Source organism: Rhodnius prolixus, unplaced genomic scaffold, assembly GCF_049639745.1.
Source record: "Rhodnius prolixus isolate KJV_2025 unplaced genomic scaffold, Rpr scaffold_1, whole genome shotgun sequence".
In the NCBI taxonomy this organism is placed as follows: Eukaryota; Metazoa; Arthropoda; class Insecta; order Hemiptera; family Reduviidae; genus Rhodnius; species Rhodnius prolixus.
The window spans coordinates 57,249,132-57,266,746 of NW_027411581.1; the positions used below are offsets into that span (position 1 = coordinate 57,249,132).

Genomic DNA, 17,615 nt, shown 5'->3' on the forward strand with positions numbered 1-17,615 from the left:
ATTAAACAAGGAAACTTTTATACAAAGTACCAGCACCTAGGTCTGATAATGATCACGTAAGGGCCGAATGAGTTTTCTTAAAAATTTCGATTAGTTTTATTTTTTCAGCATCCGGAGGAAGATTGAGGCTGTTTGGAGAATAACTCTTGCTTCAAAATGGTATCAATTTTTAGAAAATTTATCTGTCTTTCTAACCGTATCATCAGAATCGAATTCGGACTAAAACTTTCTAAGTAATAACATTTTTATTGGAAAAAAGTAGTTTTTAGAAAAAAAAAAAGTGACGTCACTCAAGAACAGTGGAAAATATGAAGTTGGCCAATACGCCATTGAACTCCACTTTAGGTGTATTACATATAGTAGGCCTATGGACAATACTTACTGGTTCACTCTGTGTATATATTATATATTTATCAATCATTTAGACTCGCTCAAAAAATTATGTATTTGATAGAGATATTGATGATTCGCCTCGCAGACATAAATGAAGAGTCTTACGTGCAGCAGATAAGCCCACGAATAATTGAAATTAGAGATTCCCAACAGGAAACGCCATAGATAGTGTCCAGAACCGACTCATTCACCTACTCAGAACACGAGGGTCGTCTAGAGGTTTTGTATTGGGTAAGGAAAGGCTTGAAAGCTGTCATACAAGAGGATTGTAATGATAGGCTAAGAAGTTGTAAAATCTTTTATAGAGACACTTGATCAGATTGGACATGAAGAGAATAGATGGATCGTAGGATTTTTTATGGGAGACATAATTAGGAGCATCGGTGATTTAGGATTGTATGGATTGGATATGGCAAAGGTAGAAATGCTTAGCAGAATTCCTCACTATTGGTCCAAATAGACTGCAACAAAGTTTTGTACAAAGTAATTTGGTTTTGTGATGTAAGTTTTAGAACGTTTTTTCGAGTTGTCTTTATACGTTGCGAAATGGGCTCTAAGTTAATCACAACTTAAAGTAAGGAATTCCATTATTTGGTTGAAAAATTTAAAAAAACTTGACTTGAACATTATTTATTACAGGAAACAGTACACCAGAATAGGTTACTGTGAACGATCAACAATTTAATGTTGGTAATTATAATTCTTTGAAAGTTTTAATTGATTCTCTCACACCTTTGTATAAGATTTAAGAGATAAATAGATGAACATGTGCAAGATGCAAGAAGCAGTCTCAGTGCACTCTTTTGCAGTCCGTTATCTAAGATTCAGATAGTAGAAGTGCCAAGCCTACCGAACCTGTGCTTTGCAGAGTGTTTTTGCAACAAGCATTGTGCTGAGCTAGTGTACCACGATCACGCGAACTAAGGCTCATCTCAACTCTCACCCTTCTTCTCTCTTACTGGGCTACTTTAACTTCAGCCTCCCCTCCCTCCCGTAGCCTAGGAACATGAGGAAGATACTTAAGAAGGAGAAGAGTTCAGAATAACATTTCTCCAGCTTCTGCTGTTACCTGCTACTGCTAGATTTCTATTTCTACACTTCGTGGGAACTATCCGAGATCTTCCTAATATGATATAAACTAACTTTAGCGTTATATGTATCTATATTTTTCTTGGAGAGACGGAGAAGGCTTGTGAACTCTTGATCATCAATTATGCTTTATTCTAACAAGCAGGCTGGCTGCTGTGATCATCAGAACGGAATTTATCAATCCAAAAAGAAGAAATTAGTGGAAGTTATGAAAAGCGCAAAGATCTTAACATTGGACTTTTTCTTACCACAATAATAGATATTCTGTAAGCACCGTAATGAGGAGTGCATATTACATCTAAACTATACGTTAGTCGTAGCTGCACGGTTTAAATTCAGCTGATCCATATCTTTGGGTAAATCAATTTGGTTTCTCACTTGGATTTCTAGCATTGATTTTAAGCTATCTTAATTAATTTAATTTACAGTAAAATTAAAAAATAACATCTTGAAACAGCGATTCAAGGTATCTGTCCCAACAGGTATTTTTTAAATTATTTTTGCCTAAATTAGTTTGTGATTTCTTAGCACCTGTGAAATCTCTGAATTCTTTAAATTTGAGTTCTGTTGGCACGCTCTTTAATTATTTACTTTGCGAATACCTTAATAAAATCTTAACTAATTTTTTTACAAACTTTCTAGTTTTAGTTTTTTTTTTGCGTTTATTTTTGCTCCAATCAGCGCATTGGCGCTATAAGTAACAGTGATAACAGAACTATGAATTACAGAGGTACGATTATACGAGTGGAGAAGTTACCCAGTGGTAACACTCCAAAACATAAGACTATTAGTCAATCTCTCTTCACTTGAGAGGAGATCACGAGGCCACTTTCTCTTAAGGCGTCTTGTCGGGTTGTCAGGAAGAGTTCTAGAAGAAAGATTTTTAGCTAGAGGATTTATATGAGATTGCAGGCTGAAGTGGAGTTTTCTGTATCGTGTTTTCAGCTACTTGGGTGACAAAAGGAATGTTAAGGTCAGTGTGTATAGTCAGGTTGGAGACATAAAATGGAGCGTTTACATTAGTTGGAAGTATTTTAGATTGTAGCGATTGAATCCTTTGGAGATTGGAGCGTTTGGTTGAACCCCACAGCTCTATTCCATGCGCCCAGATAGGTTTCAAAATAGAAGTGTAAATTAGACTTTTGTTGTCCAGAGAAAGTTTTGATCTTTCGTCTAAAAGTCTTTTAAGTAGTCGATAGCGTCTGTTTAGTTCTGTTCTTTTAAGTCTATTGTGGGGTAGTTTTAGTTAAGGTTTTGTTGGGTACAGCCAACTAAAAAACTGGAAATCAGAATTTGAATTCTGTCCTAAATTAATGCGCAGGCTCTGTAAATTTTTTAAATTAGTTAGAGGTTCTTTTAGAATAAATTTTGTAATTTTTAAGGAAAACAAAGTCAGGAGAACCTGCCTAACTAAGCCTTTATTTCACTCGATTAGTTGAAGTAGCATTTTTCTTTTTGCTGAATAGCTAAAACCACATAGTATCGGCTTCGCTGGTCAGGAATACCTTGACAAAGCCTAAATTTAAACTTATTGTGATTTTCAGTTTTTGAAACATGGCGGCATACACAATACTACCTCTTTCCAGGCATGAGAGAAAGAATGAAGCTATTTGGCAAAAAAAAAAAACAGGAAGTATTTTTAAATAGGACGTTTTGATTTTAATCTTCCGGCTATATCTAAACGTTTGTATGAATGTGATGGTACACATTCATAGTCAGAGTACTAGTAACAGGTATTTCCGGTGAAGTGGGATTCGAAACTCTACAGGAAAATAATACTTCCGGTTATCCTTTTCCTGTTACTGTTCCTTTAGAACAGGGGGTCCCCAAAGAATGGCCCGCGGGCCACATGCGGGCCACACTTCCGGAAGGGGCATCTCTTTCATTGGCGGTCAGGTGAGAGGAGCACTATATGTGGCGATGCCGCAAAGCGCTGCGTCGCTCATGTACAGTACTACTTTCATGCACGCGTCACGGCACCGAAAACAGTATAAAATAACAGCAGAAGTAGGAAGAAACACTATAACTAAACCGGACATTTACCATCTCATTAGCCAAAAGCAGGTCCATAATTCCCACAGAAATACTGGGCAGTTTGTTGATTTAAATTTACTTGTTCTTTATTTGAAATATTCTATTTGTTCCCGTTTTTTTGTTTTTTTTTTTACTTTAAAATAGCTTTTTTTTATAGTCCGGCCTTCCAACGGTCTGAGGGCCTCCTGTGTAAAAAGTTTGGAGACCCCCTGCTTTAGGAGATTAAGAGAAGGAGATAATAAATAAAGTGGGAAAACACAATTTTTTTCCCACTTTATTTGCCAAATGTTGCATCAAGTAAATTTGATGAAACTGGTTAAATTCACATGTAAGAGCAACCACCCCATTGGTGGAACTCTTTCTGTGGGGTTTGCACTAACATAAATAAGTTTCTATGCCACTTCCGCTTTAAGCGACGTGGAAGATTGTCTGGAAGGTGAGGAGAGCTGTTGTACAAGAGGATTAGGATGGAGAGCTAGGAGGCTGTGAAAGTTGTGGTAGGGAGACTTTATTAGATCCGTTAACAAAAGGAATGTGAAGGTCAGTGTGTATGGTAAGGTTAGAAATGTGTCCTGAAATGAGCATTCAGGATTTTTCGTAGGATTTTAGACTGTTGTGTCTGCAGGCGTTTTGGAGTTAAAGGGTTTGGTTGAGCTCCACACTTCTGCTCCGTATGTTCATATGGGTCTTAACAGTATCAGTTTGTAATTTAAGTCAAGTTTGGTTCTGCGTTCAAGTAGTCTAGTAAGTAGTTTGTAGCGTCTGTTGTCGTTTCAGTCGAGTATGTGGGTTCCAAGTGAGTCTCATGTCAATGTATTGTCCTGAAAACACAATAAAAGAGTCGATATGATATTCATTCGTTATAATGTAAAGAATTATTGCATTTCTCACCCATCAGTTTGGTAGAGACGAACATAACATTTAAAGGAACAGAAGCTAAAGTATCCATTTGTCTATCTACGTCAAAAATTCACACCAATTAGTTGAACAATATGTCTTCTTCTTGTTTTTATGTCTCTGCTTTAAAAAAAAAAAAAAACATTCTCACACCTAACGAACTAACGCACGAACAGAATGAGAATGAGCTTTTAAGCTAGAAAAGTGGGAGGCAGAAAGTAGAATAGCGGCAGATACAGAGAGCCGTAGATGAAGCTGGGGTATTTATACGACGTGTTACGTTTAGCTAGAGGCAAGAAAGAAGTACAGAAAAATAAAAAATAAAACATTTTTTGAACCTGTCATTTTGAGAACTCAGCAAGAACGCCCCCTTCCACTCGCTCTCTCACACTCGCTCGTGGAAACAACTCAGTTGAGTTCCGGTTGGGCTTCCACCCAGGCACCCCCAACCTATCCACTCTACCACTAAATGGTAGTTTTTAACTTGTAATGATTCGCCCAATACACCTGGTGCTCGTTGATTTTGTTCACACACACACAGTAGCGGTTAATTTCCAGTAATCTCCTCCTTCATCCGTGAATGCATTAAAATTCTTTAGCTTCGCATCTTTAAGGGTAGATAGAGGGGGGGGAAGAACTGGTGTGAACATTTAAATGAGGTTCTCTTGCCGGCATTTACGTCTTAAGTTTTTCACATGTTATTGCTGTATAATAAGAGATTATTGTAGGAGGAAGCGTGACGTAACAACTCTTCGAGATAACTAATAAAATCAATAATCGTTCAGCGGAAATCCAAACCAAACTGATAGTACAAACAAACATTACGTTCAAGTTAAACATGATAGAAATATCGTAAAATTTATTGTGAACGAAAATAGTCGCATTTCCACGTTTTTTGAAAAAATTGCTGGAGTTATTCTGGGGAAAAAAAATCGCTTCAGTAAATTGACACTTTGGCTGATTCCGTGACAAAATTTATTGTGCTCCTGAGTCAAATTTTAACAATCTGAATGTAGCCGATTGTTGTAGTGAAATTTAAGTATTTATTCCATTTATTTAACGGTGATTTAAGATGTGTTCCTGAAAACTGCACTTTACAAGAACTGGTGACACAATACGATTTTGCGGAAGGATGACAATTAACTTCCGGGTGCTTAAACCGTAGAATTATAAAGCTCAAAAATAAATAAAAGGCAATAGTCTTCTTCAAGGATCGGCGAAGTCCACCTTAATAATAATAATAATAATAATCCTTATTTACAAATTTAGAGAAAAATAAAAAAGATATGTGTAAATAAGTATTTTACAGCATGAATAGAAATCCGCCTGCCTTACTACACTTTAAGAGCCTTATCAAATTCCTGACCATGTTCCACCCACACTTGGCTTACAGATTGTGACGACAATTTGATGAAAAAATAACTGCCAATTCGACCTAGCTTTCGACCTAGGGACTAGGTCATCTTCAGGCTAATTGACAATGTAATATTTTACACCGTTAAAGGGTTGGTGTGTCTTCTGTCTTGCCTGCTCATGGACTAACCCTTTAATGATGTGAAATATTATTTTGTAAATTAGCCCTGAAGATGACCTAGTCTTCTTCTTCTTCTCCTTTCATGGCGCAACAACCCAGTGATGTGGGTCTTGGCCTCCTCAATATGTTTCCTCCAGTCGTCCCTATTTTTAGCCACCGCCATCCAGTTACAAATTTGAAGGATGCTCTTAGCATCTTGAGCCACTCCTTCCTCCCATCGTAAAAAGCCTGGGCCTTCTAATTCTTCGTTTCCTGTCTAGTGTCAGGCGTAGAAGTTTGGAGGGCTGGTGTGTCTACTGTCTTGTCTGCTCATGGGCTATCCTTTTAATGATGTAAAATATTACTTTGTAAATTAGCCCTGAAAATGACCTAGTCCCTAGGTCGAAAGCTTGTGATAATAAAAATATATGACTGAAGCTGGCAGTTATTTTTTCATCCTATTGAAACTATGAATCAGTCACCAAAAATAATTAACAGTAATTATAATCCTAAGATAACTTATATCCTAAGAAAACTTATAATCCTAAGAAAACTTATAATCGTAAGATAACTTATAATCCAGATTATAAACATCTTACTACATAAACTTTTCCAAGTGGCCAAATTACATGGACTCATGAGTTACACCCTTAAACAGAAAACAAACATTCCTATTTTTCCAGGATCCGAGAAAATCTGATCTAGTCATTGATTAAAGTCACCTACAGCTTCCATAAGTCCCGCACTTGTCGGACAACCTCCGATCTGTATTCTGTTTATTAAGCCAGGTGTCTTCCCGAACTTGTACTATTTATAAATAGCTCGCGTGTACAATCGATGATACCGGCGGCATATTCAAATAAAATTGTATTCTGCGCACTCGAAACTTAGCCTAGAAACATTTCTAGCCATAAAATTTGAAACTATTGCCATAATTCTCTTGAGCAGAAAGTACAAATGCCCGATAGTTGTATCCATTTGACAGTACCAGCAACTACAATAAACACACATTTAATAGAAAACAAGTTGTAACATGTAAATTGAAAGCGGTAAGAGATGTGATTTGTTAGTGTCATTTGTGATGTACAAAGTACGCATGCCTTATATACTTAAGTATGGCGCCGACGTAATGGGATAAAACCTGACTGTTGTGTACATCTTAGTAGCTGTAATATGCAAATACTTTCAACTATTCTTCTCCGACCTATTATAGAACAGTTAGCAACATCGACGGTAAAAAAAATAAATAAATAAATAAAAAAGAATGAAGACTGTAATAGCCGTGAGAAGGGTAGTATGAGTGAGACAGAATGAGCGAAGTGTGGCAAAGTGGGGTACCATAGTCGATCTTAACTTAACTATTAACAATTACTTAAAGACTAATGCTCCTATTGTCTGACCCGGAGGACATGAAAGCCGATGGTGAAATAGTCTTTTGTCTGGTCAGTTCAATTCTGCCGTGTCTACCACTGAACGTGCGCAACACAAAGACTAACAATTGTCACAATAATACACTGCCATTTATGCCAAACTGGATTTATGTCAAACATTTACAAACACTAACTGTACATTTGGTTAACGTTTTTATCAGTTCAAAAAAACAATACAAAAACGAAACACATGTCTAGTAGAATACTGTTTGATTGGGTAAAAAATGGAAATACAGTTAAATGTAAATCAATATGCGCACGGAAATCGGGGATCACCATTAAACAATTTTTCACCAAAACAAAGAGCACAATTCCAACAGACAAACTATCCAATATCATTTACAAAATAAATTGCTAAGACTGTGACAGTTATTATGTAGGCCAGACAAGTCAGTCAGTATCTTTAAGGCAAGGTTGTACCAGCATCAATATGATTGTAAGACGAAAAAAGACGACAGTTCCACCGCGCTACTTAGACACCACTTCCGGGCTTTACGGGCAAATTACGGGCCGCTCCGGGATTTGAACCCGGGACCATCAATGGAAAACAAACACAATTTTGACTTCCAGAATGTGACAGTACTCGATAGGGAAACGTAATTTTCCAGAAGTGTGCCACATAGGGAAACAAAACAACAACCGGCTTTTTGTATTAAAAGAAATTTTCCCAATATCTATTTTATTGTCAAAATTGAACATTGTAATTAGTCTGTTGTATCTGTCCCATTGTCATTACCAAAATACCCGTGCAAGTCCCGCTATATCTGTATATATACACATATACCTGTTCTCCAGTTCTGGCTTTTAGTTTCTGTAACTCAACCAACCCGCATAGCCACGTAAGTTCTCAATAATTATAAAGAATTTATTGTGTTTAACTTTTTTATTTCAATTTATTTTTATATTACTATTTTTTTTTACTGATTTTCTGCGTTACTGAATTGTTTGTAATTCTGTATTTGTAATATCCAGGCCCTGAAGAGGACAATATATTTGCCGAAACGTTGGCAAAGAGACGAGTTGTTTTATTTGACCGATTCCTCGCCAATCTTCAATCCTTATTTTTATAGAAGGGGTTTGGTAAGGTTACTTATAATTATTGGAATGTCATTAATGGTTGTTACAAACTGTACAATGTAGGTAGCCCTGATTACTTATTTTTTTTTTTTTTTATAAAGTGAGAATACGATTAAATTGTAGTTTAATAATGATAAATTTCAACTTAAATGCAGTTATTGAATGCAAATACATTTTTAACTTTATATATTTTTCAATTTATAAAAAAATTAAAATTTTTTAATTATCCATTTGTTAAGAAACTAAAAAGGAAAAAAAAAAAAGGAAGAAAAAATAACGGGCCGCTCCGGGATTTGAACCCGGGACCTCCTGCACCCAAAGCAGGAATCATACCCCTAGACCAAGCGGCCGCCTTGTTGAAGACGGCTTTAAAAATGAATCTAGAGCAGTTAACTATCATCAGTCAGTTATTTAGTATATTTTCTTTATAATAAATGTTCAATTTTGTACTATTTATTTCTCTAGTATAATATTCTTTCTTTCCGTTCCCAGGAAAATTTATTAAGAGTTCATTTTGTGGAAATAAAGGAATATAATGATTTGTCCAGCTGTAAGAAGCTCCTTTGAGGAGAAAATTTAAGAGCCAACAGCTGGAGTCGAACCCGGGATTTCTGCTAACCACTTTTATAAAATTAAAAAAAAATAAATAAAAACAGATTAGAAAGGACAAAAATGGGTATCCTAACGACTTCCAATAACTTCTAATCTCAAATTCAAACTAAAAAATATTTTTTACAACGCCGTACATTTAAATTATATTTAATTATTACCAGCGTTATATTTTTTTTTTTCGTGCATAAATACAGATCAGAAATGTAAACAGCGTTTAGAGAAAATCGGAGAAGCTATTGGCCAGAATACCTCAACAAATTGGCCAAAAATCGCATACTCTGATTTGGTTCTTCTCGTTGAGAGATTTACTTCGAAATTAGAATTGAAGCAAACCATTTATTGCTCTTTATTAAAACATAATAGTCAAAAACCGTATATCCTCCAATAATATCGCTTTAGAAGGAAGTATTGGCACCAAACTTCTCCCAAAAGTGGCCTTTTGATTGGGGGGGTGCAGCTATTTTTAGACTGATCAAGGCGCACTCTACATGTGAACATGACAAAGAGAAATTAGTTCACAAGGTAATGTCGGCATGATTGGCTATAGAAGAGCCGATAGAAACTGTTACATTATTTTTTTATATTTTAATATTGAGCCTGTGAAATGAAGCGGCAACCTGTTTCCATGTGTTTCAATTTACCTATTTTTGTGGGGAAGAGGTAAGGTCTATATGAGCATTTTTAACGCTATTCACTTAGTATATGAGATGATCACGAAGTTGTTAGATCGTTATTTTTCTTTCTCCTGTCCGCTCTCATGTTCTATCTATCTCTCTCTCTCTCTCTCTTGTTTAGTTTGTCTGTCGTTTCATTCGTCTTGAAAGATGTTTTACATTTCATTAATTTTGTTTAGTCTTGTTAGTTAGGTTGGATATAATTAAATTTATAGATTAATAGCTCTAACAGAGAGAGATGGAGAAAATTAAGAGCTCTCACAACAGTTGAAGCAGTCTGATGAAAAGTGATTTTTCGATAGGTTTTGAAAATTAATCTTACGCTTAAGAACAAAAAAAAATAATTAAATTAAAAATAACAAAATGGGAACGGGCTAATTTAAACAAATTAATTATCGAAACGTAAAGAATTTAACTTAAAAATGAATGAGCTATTTTTTTAAAATTGATTTTAGGCATCCCAAAATATGTTGCTGTTAAGATATTATATTTAATTTAATTTCTTACATAGTATAAACAAAAAAAAACAATATTAAGTATACCACGTTTTTGTGCTTAAGTTTTGGGGCTGTTCCACTGAAGGATCTAGAATGTAGAAGCCTTACTTTATTATTTATACGTAGCTTTTATACTTTACTTCTTAAAATTTGAGCTTTAAAAAAAAAAAAAGTACAAAGATTTGTTAAAGAAAGTAAAGTACATGAATATATAGGCTTCGTGACCGTAAATTGTTAAGCTTAGGATTCAAGATTGGCGAGGAATCGGTCAAATAAAAAAACAAACTCTTCTTCTTGCCAACTGTCAGTTTCTGTAACTCAACCAACCCGCATAGCCTCGCCCTGAAGAGGACAATATACAGGGTGTTCAGCATAAGACTACGGTAACTTCGGGAGGCGATTTTGGGCATCATTTGCAACAAAAAATTCCATATAAACTATGGCTCGATTCGGCTCCGTTTTATAGATATTTTTAATTTTATGTTTTTTCAAAGTGTTACTACTTTTTAGCAAAAAAGTTGTCTATATTTCTCAAACTATTAAAGCTACAGCTATTTTAATAAGCTCATTAAGAAAGAAGGTTAAATTTCCTTTTAAATAAGCTAATTTGTATTCCAAAATAATAATATTAAGTATTTTACTTTGTGGCCCAAACATAAGAAATAGCAAGTTTCTATTTTTTTCTAAAAACTTTGACTTCATTTTTCTCAAAAACATTTTATATGAAAAATCCGTGCACTATTCAGGAAAAACATCTACATACGATCACCTTTCGAACGGTATACAATAATTGGGGTTATGTTAAAAATTGACGCAGAAATCTGTTATTAATTGCAAAAAAGTAGGGCTCAAAACAGCGTCGGCATTATGAAAGGAATTCACCTACCATAAGAATATAACTGATCAGAATCATCAAATCCAGTACGATTTTTTGCAAACGTGTAATTTAATAATTAATTAATTTAAGGAATATATTCAAAAATATAAAATTTACAATATAAATAAAAAAATAAAATAAAAAGAAGAAAAATGAATATGATGTTAAATGAGTGTTAGGTACCAATTTCAAAATTCCAAAAGTTTATTGAGTAGTTCAAGAAAATCTGTGATTTATTCACATTATTTGGCATATTTCTTTAATTAACTAAAGAATAACAAACAGATCTAAACTCGTTAAACGAAAATCCTTTCTTTCGAAATTAGTACCTAACACTCATTTAACATCATATTCAAGACGAGTTTGTTTTTTATTTGACAGATTCTTCGCCAATCTTGTATCCTAAGCGTAAAGTACATGGTACATGGTACCTGGTACATGGTACATGGTACCTGGTACATGGTGGCACGCTAAGATTGAATAAAACATTTTTTTTTAATAAAAATAGTAAAAATTTACTTGAAATATCTTAATTAGTGTGTTTACAGTTTCATAGATATGCATTTAATAATCTTTTGATTCACTATACTTCTCAAATTACAGTATTTATTTTAGAAATATTCCTCTACATATCTCGGATGATCAAAATTATCTTCTACTTTCTCTATAATTTCCTGTAACTAGCATATTGTTCCAACTTAGAACTTGCAGTAATTTCTCCATTAAAATCATCCACAAAGCAATAGCCTACCTAATAAATCCTAACCAGCTCTGTACTCTTTGTAATCTCCATGAAAATGAAGATTTATTTAATTTATTTATTATCTATCCGCTTTGCGAATGTATTAGATTAAAATATCTACCCCAGATTATCTATCTCAACCACTATTAGCAGAGAGGAACAACTATTTAACCTTTATCGAAATCTGAATGTCTTAATATTTATATAATTATACCATAAACGTAGTCATGTTGCGCTCATCCATGCTTAATGACTAAAGTAAGTTATAATGTACTGTTATGATATTTAAGTTATAATTTAATTTAGAAGTTTATCTCTCATTTAGTAGGATTATTTTTACATTATGTGATTTATTATTTTATAATTATTTTTTGTTTAAGTTCTGTTCAATTTATATCTTTTAGTATTTGTTTCTAAAACGTTTTGTTTCTGCAATTCCTTCTGTTCACCTGTCTGGTTAAAACAGAACAAATAAATTATAATAATAATATATAACAAAAAAAATCTTTGAATTCACAACACCTCACTGTCATTCGATTCCACTTCTTCCGGTGATGAGTAACAAACGACAAAATCTCACCATCGCCTATTTTCTTTGCTTCCTCCTAACAATCGATTTCGAGGCGGCCTTTTTCTCTCGTACTATCGCAGTCACCAATTCTTTACGTTTCAGTCCATTTGTCAGTTGCTCCTATTATGTAAATAGTAAAGTAATCGCCTAATTTTGTTTTTCTCAGCCAAGGCTAAACGTCAAAGCACCATTTAGGTGCCGTGGGCCGATGGTAGAAGCACATACTTTACTATTAACTAACAAATAAAGAGTTGCTACAAGCAGGATTCGTACGGGAGATCTCCTAACTAACAAAACCCTGCTTCATAAACAGTAAACCAACACCCACCCATTCTTGACGTGTTCCCTTCGACTCCACTTTCTTTTAGCTGTTCTTCCGAACTAAATCATTCAAGGGACTGTTTGATTCCACAAGTTGTACGCAATAAGTAAATCAAGGTTAAGGAAAAAACAGGAAGGAGTTATTTACGCGAAAAGCTCAAAAAAAAGAGTGAAAAATCCAAGAAATAAAGTGGAATTCCTTGGTTTTACTATTTCCGCTAAAATGAGGTGTTAAAGTAAAGCAAGAAAAATAAATCTTTACGATACGATTACTCGTATAATTCCAGATTAGGAAAAAAATCCAAAATGTGTCCGTAAGGAGTGCAGTAAGTTGCCGCCGTATTCACACCTGACTTTTCTTATTTCATTTTTTATTCTTAATAAGGAGCCATAATCTATAATTTTTTTAATATATATATGTGTCCATATTTGCATAATGGATGTAGCAAAAAAAAAGCTGCAAAGACGTTTGCACTTAACCACAGAAATGTTTTATTAATCTTTGTGGACAGACAGCTGGGATTTACATAGAATTTTTAGTTTATATAACTTTCTGTGAATGGTTATTTAAATTAATTTAATATTTATAATTATTAATAAATTGTTCAAAGAAAAATAAATGTTTAAATTATATTAAAGTAAGTGCTGCCCAAGTACTCGTATTTATCTACCAGTAATGTACCATCAGTTCCCACGTTATTTTCTTTGCAAAAAAAAAAGATGCAAATCGCAGCATCTAAGAACACTTTTAATATGCATTCACATCAGTAAAGAGAGAGAATCTTTGGAGATGAAGTTGGGTAGAACGTAGAAGTACGTCCACAGAACTATAGTATCTCTTGTAGACTTGGAACTAGTCAGCGGGGTGGCTGAATTCGCACTTGTTTCTATCTGCTATTTATTTCCACATAGTGGGATAGACGAATGTAGTACATGGAGTCAGTACAAATGACCATTGTCTCCTTCTCCCGTAGTGGCCAATATACTGCTTGAACAGTTTCCCTTGTCCCTCTCCTTAAGGCGCCAGCTAAACTTTTTAGTACAATCATATTTACACAAAGAACACCCTGGAACTTGGGGCCCCCAAGTGTAGCTTATTTGAATATACACTTGTTCAGAATATTTGTGTTATTTCCTGTTTCTCTTCTATTACTTCCTCTCCAGTAGTTTATCTTCTCTTGCATTGGAAACGCACTTTTTTAGCTTCATTCTCTTGCAATCTTCTTCAAGTTCTCTGCCTCTCCTTAGTGCTCAGTAGACTATTTAATGTTCATAGTCTTCTTTTTGTCTTTATCCCCTTATCTGTTTGTGTCATTTGCATCATTGTTACTTTTTGAAAATCTTTTGAGGATGCTCACATTTCCTGTTACTAAAGTCTTAAGCATAAGATTTTAGAAGTTACTTAAGCTTAAATCTTAAGTATAGATCCATAACTACGAAGTTTAGGGAAAATAGAGTGTGGCCATAGGGTGTGAAGAAAACTTCAGACAAGTTTCAAAAAGAAAAGCTCTCTATCAGATGGAACTTTCAGTTTGGGAGTTTCCTTAAACCTGGAATTCTAACGACATCTTTAATCCTTCTTGAACAATACTTTATTAGAGGTAGGACCATGCACTGTCCTGAACTGGATACGGTAGAGAGATTCAGTCTTTCCTACACACGAAATCCTCTTCAAAAAGAATCCTTCATCAAATTTTCCTTGAAATTACTAATTAAATTTGAAAAAAGAAAACATTTTTCTTTATTTTGAAATTTACACTTGTTCAATATACCTAATTAGTAAAATACAATGATGCTGAATCACTATCAGGCACAATATGAAGGAGTAGCTATCCATTGATTACTGTCCCCCTATAGTTCGAAAAACCGTCAACTGAGGAGGTCTCGAGGCAAATTGGCGTTTCAGCCAATGTCTAAGATTACTTGGGATTTGAACGGGAGTTCAGCAGTTTGGGCTCATTTATGGAAATGTTTGTAACGAGAAAGGATTAGGTCTTTAATGTACAGAATATACAGGATCAGTGTGGAGGGTAAATTTTGATTGTCACCAGGGTACTTCGGCGATTTTGTTTAGAGAATTTTGGACTGGAGAGACTGAATCCTTAGGGAATCGAAGCGTTTGGTTGAGCCCTACAGCACAAATCCGTATGTCCGGATGTACATATTTATTACGTCTTGTGTATCAGTATTTTGTTGATAGTTTGGATCGTCACGTTAGTGATAGATCGCCTTATTAAACGCTTTCAAAGATAAAAACCAATTTAAGACTAAGAAAGAAATAATATAAAAATTATTAAAATTTATACAATTTTTTAGTTTTGTTTGGAGTGCCTAAAATAATTTTTGAATTTAAATATTTAAAAAATAGCTTTTTTCTTGGTAACGTTTTATGAGAGCCTATGATTCAAGGCGTGTAAGTTTACTTGTTAATACCATACTTTACTTAGAACAGAACGGCCGTAAACTGTCATAAAGAATAGTTTTCTGGTTTCTGAAATTGTGAGCCTTTCTTTTAAACTATTTTCATGTGTTTTGGGGGTATACATAGCATATGTTCGAATTTGGCGTAGACAGAAAGTTGTGTAACGAGCAGTTAACTCACCAGCTCTGGTAATTTAGACATGTCCAACCGGTACATAGATAACGCACGGCCATTTATATTTTTAGTATAAGGAGAAAATTGTGACAGATAAGGTGATCTATCTATTTATTAGTTTTGTAATAATTGGATTAAGACAAGATCGTCATCACACAGTTATTTTCTGCTTAATGCTATTTCAAAACATTTAGTGGTAGATATCATTTGAAACAACATTTTCATTGGCGCTCAAGGGCGACACGTTATTTACGTTTATTTATATAATAAATATTTAAAAGGTATATCAAGTGTTCTTGGAGATGTTTTATAAAACTTACATTCTGATTGTAATCTGGGTCAGTAAATTCAAACCAAAAGAGTGGTTAATGTTCTTTGCTGTTCACTTAAAAGTTCTTCCAAATAATGGGAGTCGATTTCCCACTTGGGATCTAAATTTTTAACTGAGGAAAGATAAAAACTCTGGAATGAACAAAAAACAAAAAAACTAACCGAGAAAATATAAATAAATAGAACATCTTTAAAAACGACCTCGTTTATTACTTTTATTACGTTTTTTAATAAATAAAGAGCAGTTTAGATACCCAGAAATAGAAGCTGCAAACATTCCTCTCTCGGATCCAGATTTTTTTTTTTGTTTTTGTAATCTGGCTTTTAAATATGTCAAATTGAAAATATCAAGATTAAAGCCGGACACATTCTCTGTGGCACATTAAATTATTTTCAAGTTCCCTATGTTATTTTTATGATTATGTTTACTGACATTAAACTTTATTTTATTCTTTTTATTTAAGTTCATTCTTTTATCTCATCATTATTTAGTTTGTTTTTTTAATTGTTTTACTTCATTAAACCTTTTGCAAGCCCGTATCTTTTAATGAGCTTAGATGTTTTTAGACCTCTAATTGTTGTATTCATAATGGGAGAGGACATTCTAGGACCAGCATGTTCTTCGTGCACCGAAATGATCATGTAACGGTTGAAGACCCGGATGCAGAATGAAGTATTTTTTCAGTTTCCCCCCCACACCGGAAATAGCTCGAACGGATTTTTTTTTTTTTACCGTATTTATTAAACTAGTATCAGAGAATGAATATTTCTTGTTCATCCTCTGGAAGTGCAACAACAAATGCAACTGTCTTCCGAGGGTGAGCACCCAGAACATAAGATTGGATCGAGAGCACAGTCGCCCAAATGTATACTTTTAACTGTAATTGTTGGGGCCTAGGAGCCCTCTAGGTAAATTTACCAACATCTATTGGATAGGAATTTAAATGCAGATTTAAAGTGGCACATTTCCAATCGATATACTGCCTACAAGCTCCTTAATCCCCGGAGTTAGATATATAGATCTAACTGGTGGAGACACAAAACGAAATGGTCACCATACTGTGGGGTATTTAAGATGAGAGTTAACCTGCTGAACTTCGACCCCTCCCCAGATCAGCAGGAGTGTTCACCCTCTACAATTACAGGTCATCAAAGTTACCTTCCTCTTTCTTTTCGAATAACCTATTCTTGTCCGGACGTCTAATAGTTTTTAGGGGAGAGATTCCTCTCATTTGATTTCTTTCTCAGTAAACTGATTGGCCCAGATTGGTATCTCCTTGTCGCTACTTGGAATTTTAGTAAAATAATTCATAATGAATTCAATTTTTCCTAAATCTCCAACATATTTTTATTTATATCATCTCATCTTTAGAGAAATTTATTCAAATCAAAAAGGGTTTTTTATTACTATGATTATTCTTACAGATTCTGTGGTGAGTCGGGGACTTTTCTAGAATACACCTCTTAACGGTCGATTTTTTTTGGAAGAATTGGAAGCCTGGAAGATGGAACTCGAAAATCTAGCAAAGATTATAAACAAAAAAAAAGTAAAAAATTAAAAATAATGAACTGTCTATTCTGTAAGAAAAGCTTTACGCCCAACTACCGGATGTAGACGAAGTTATAGTTATGAAAACAAAAACTGAATGGCTACTTTAAAGAAAACTTTGTCTTATAAGTTATGAAAATATTCAAAAAGATCTATAACTAAAGCTTTCTATAAGGAAGCTTTTTTGGGAAATTTATATTGAAATTAAAGCACAGTTTTCTATAAATTTCCGTCAGAAAAGTTATAAAACTTGTCATGTAATTGTGTTAACTGTTAGAAGTTTTATTGTAACGACTGGCAGTTAAATGCTAAAATTAATGGTTGTAATCTTAACTAGAAACTGCAACATAACAAAAGTTGCACGCATCTGCATGAATTATTATCATCTATTACTTATGATTATCAATAAATAG

The 17,615-nt window shown here is 34.2% G+C and overlaps 1 protein-coding gene and 1 non-coding gene across 2 annotated transcripts in view; both read right to left on the bottom strand.

The window, feature by feature from the left end:
- Nucleotides 1-17,615, bottom strand: part of LOC141445989 (uncharacterized) — a 403,642-nt gene that overhangs the window by 364,014 nt on the left and 22,013 nt on the right. The window lies entirely within an intron of this gene.
- Nucleotides 8,712-8,783, bottom strand: TRNAP-UGG (transfer RNA proline (anticodon UGG)). Its single transcript has one exon. It is a non-coding gene; the product is annotated as a tRNA-Pro (tRNA).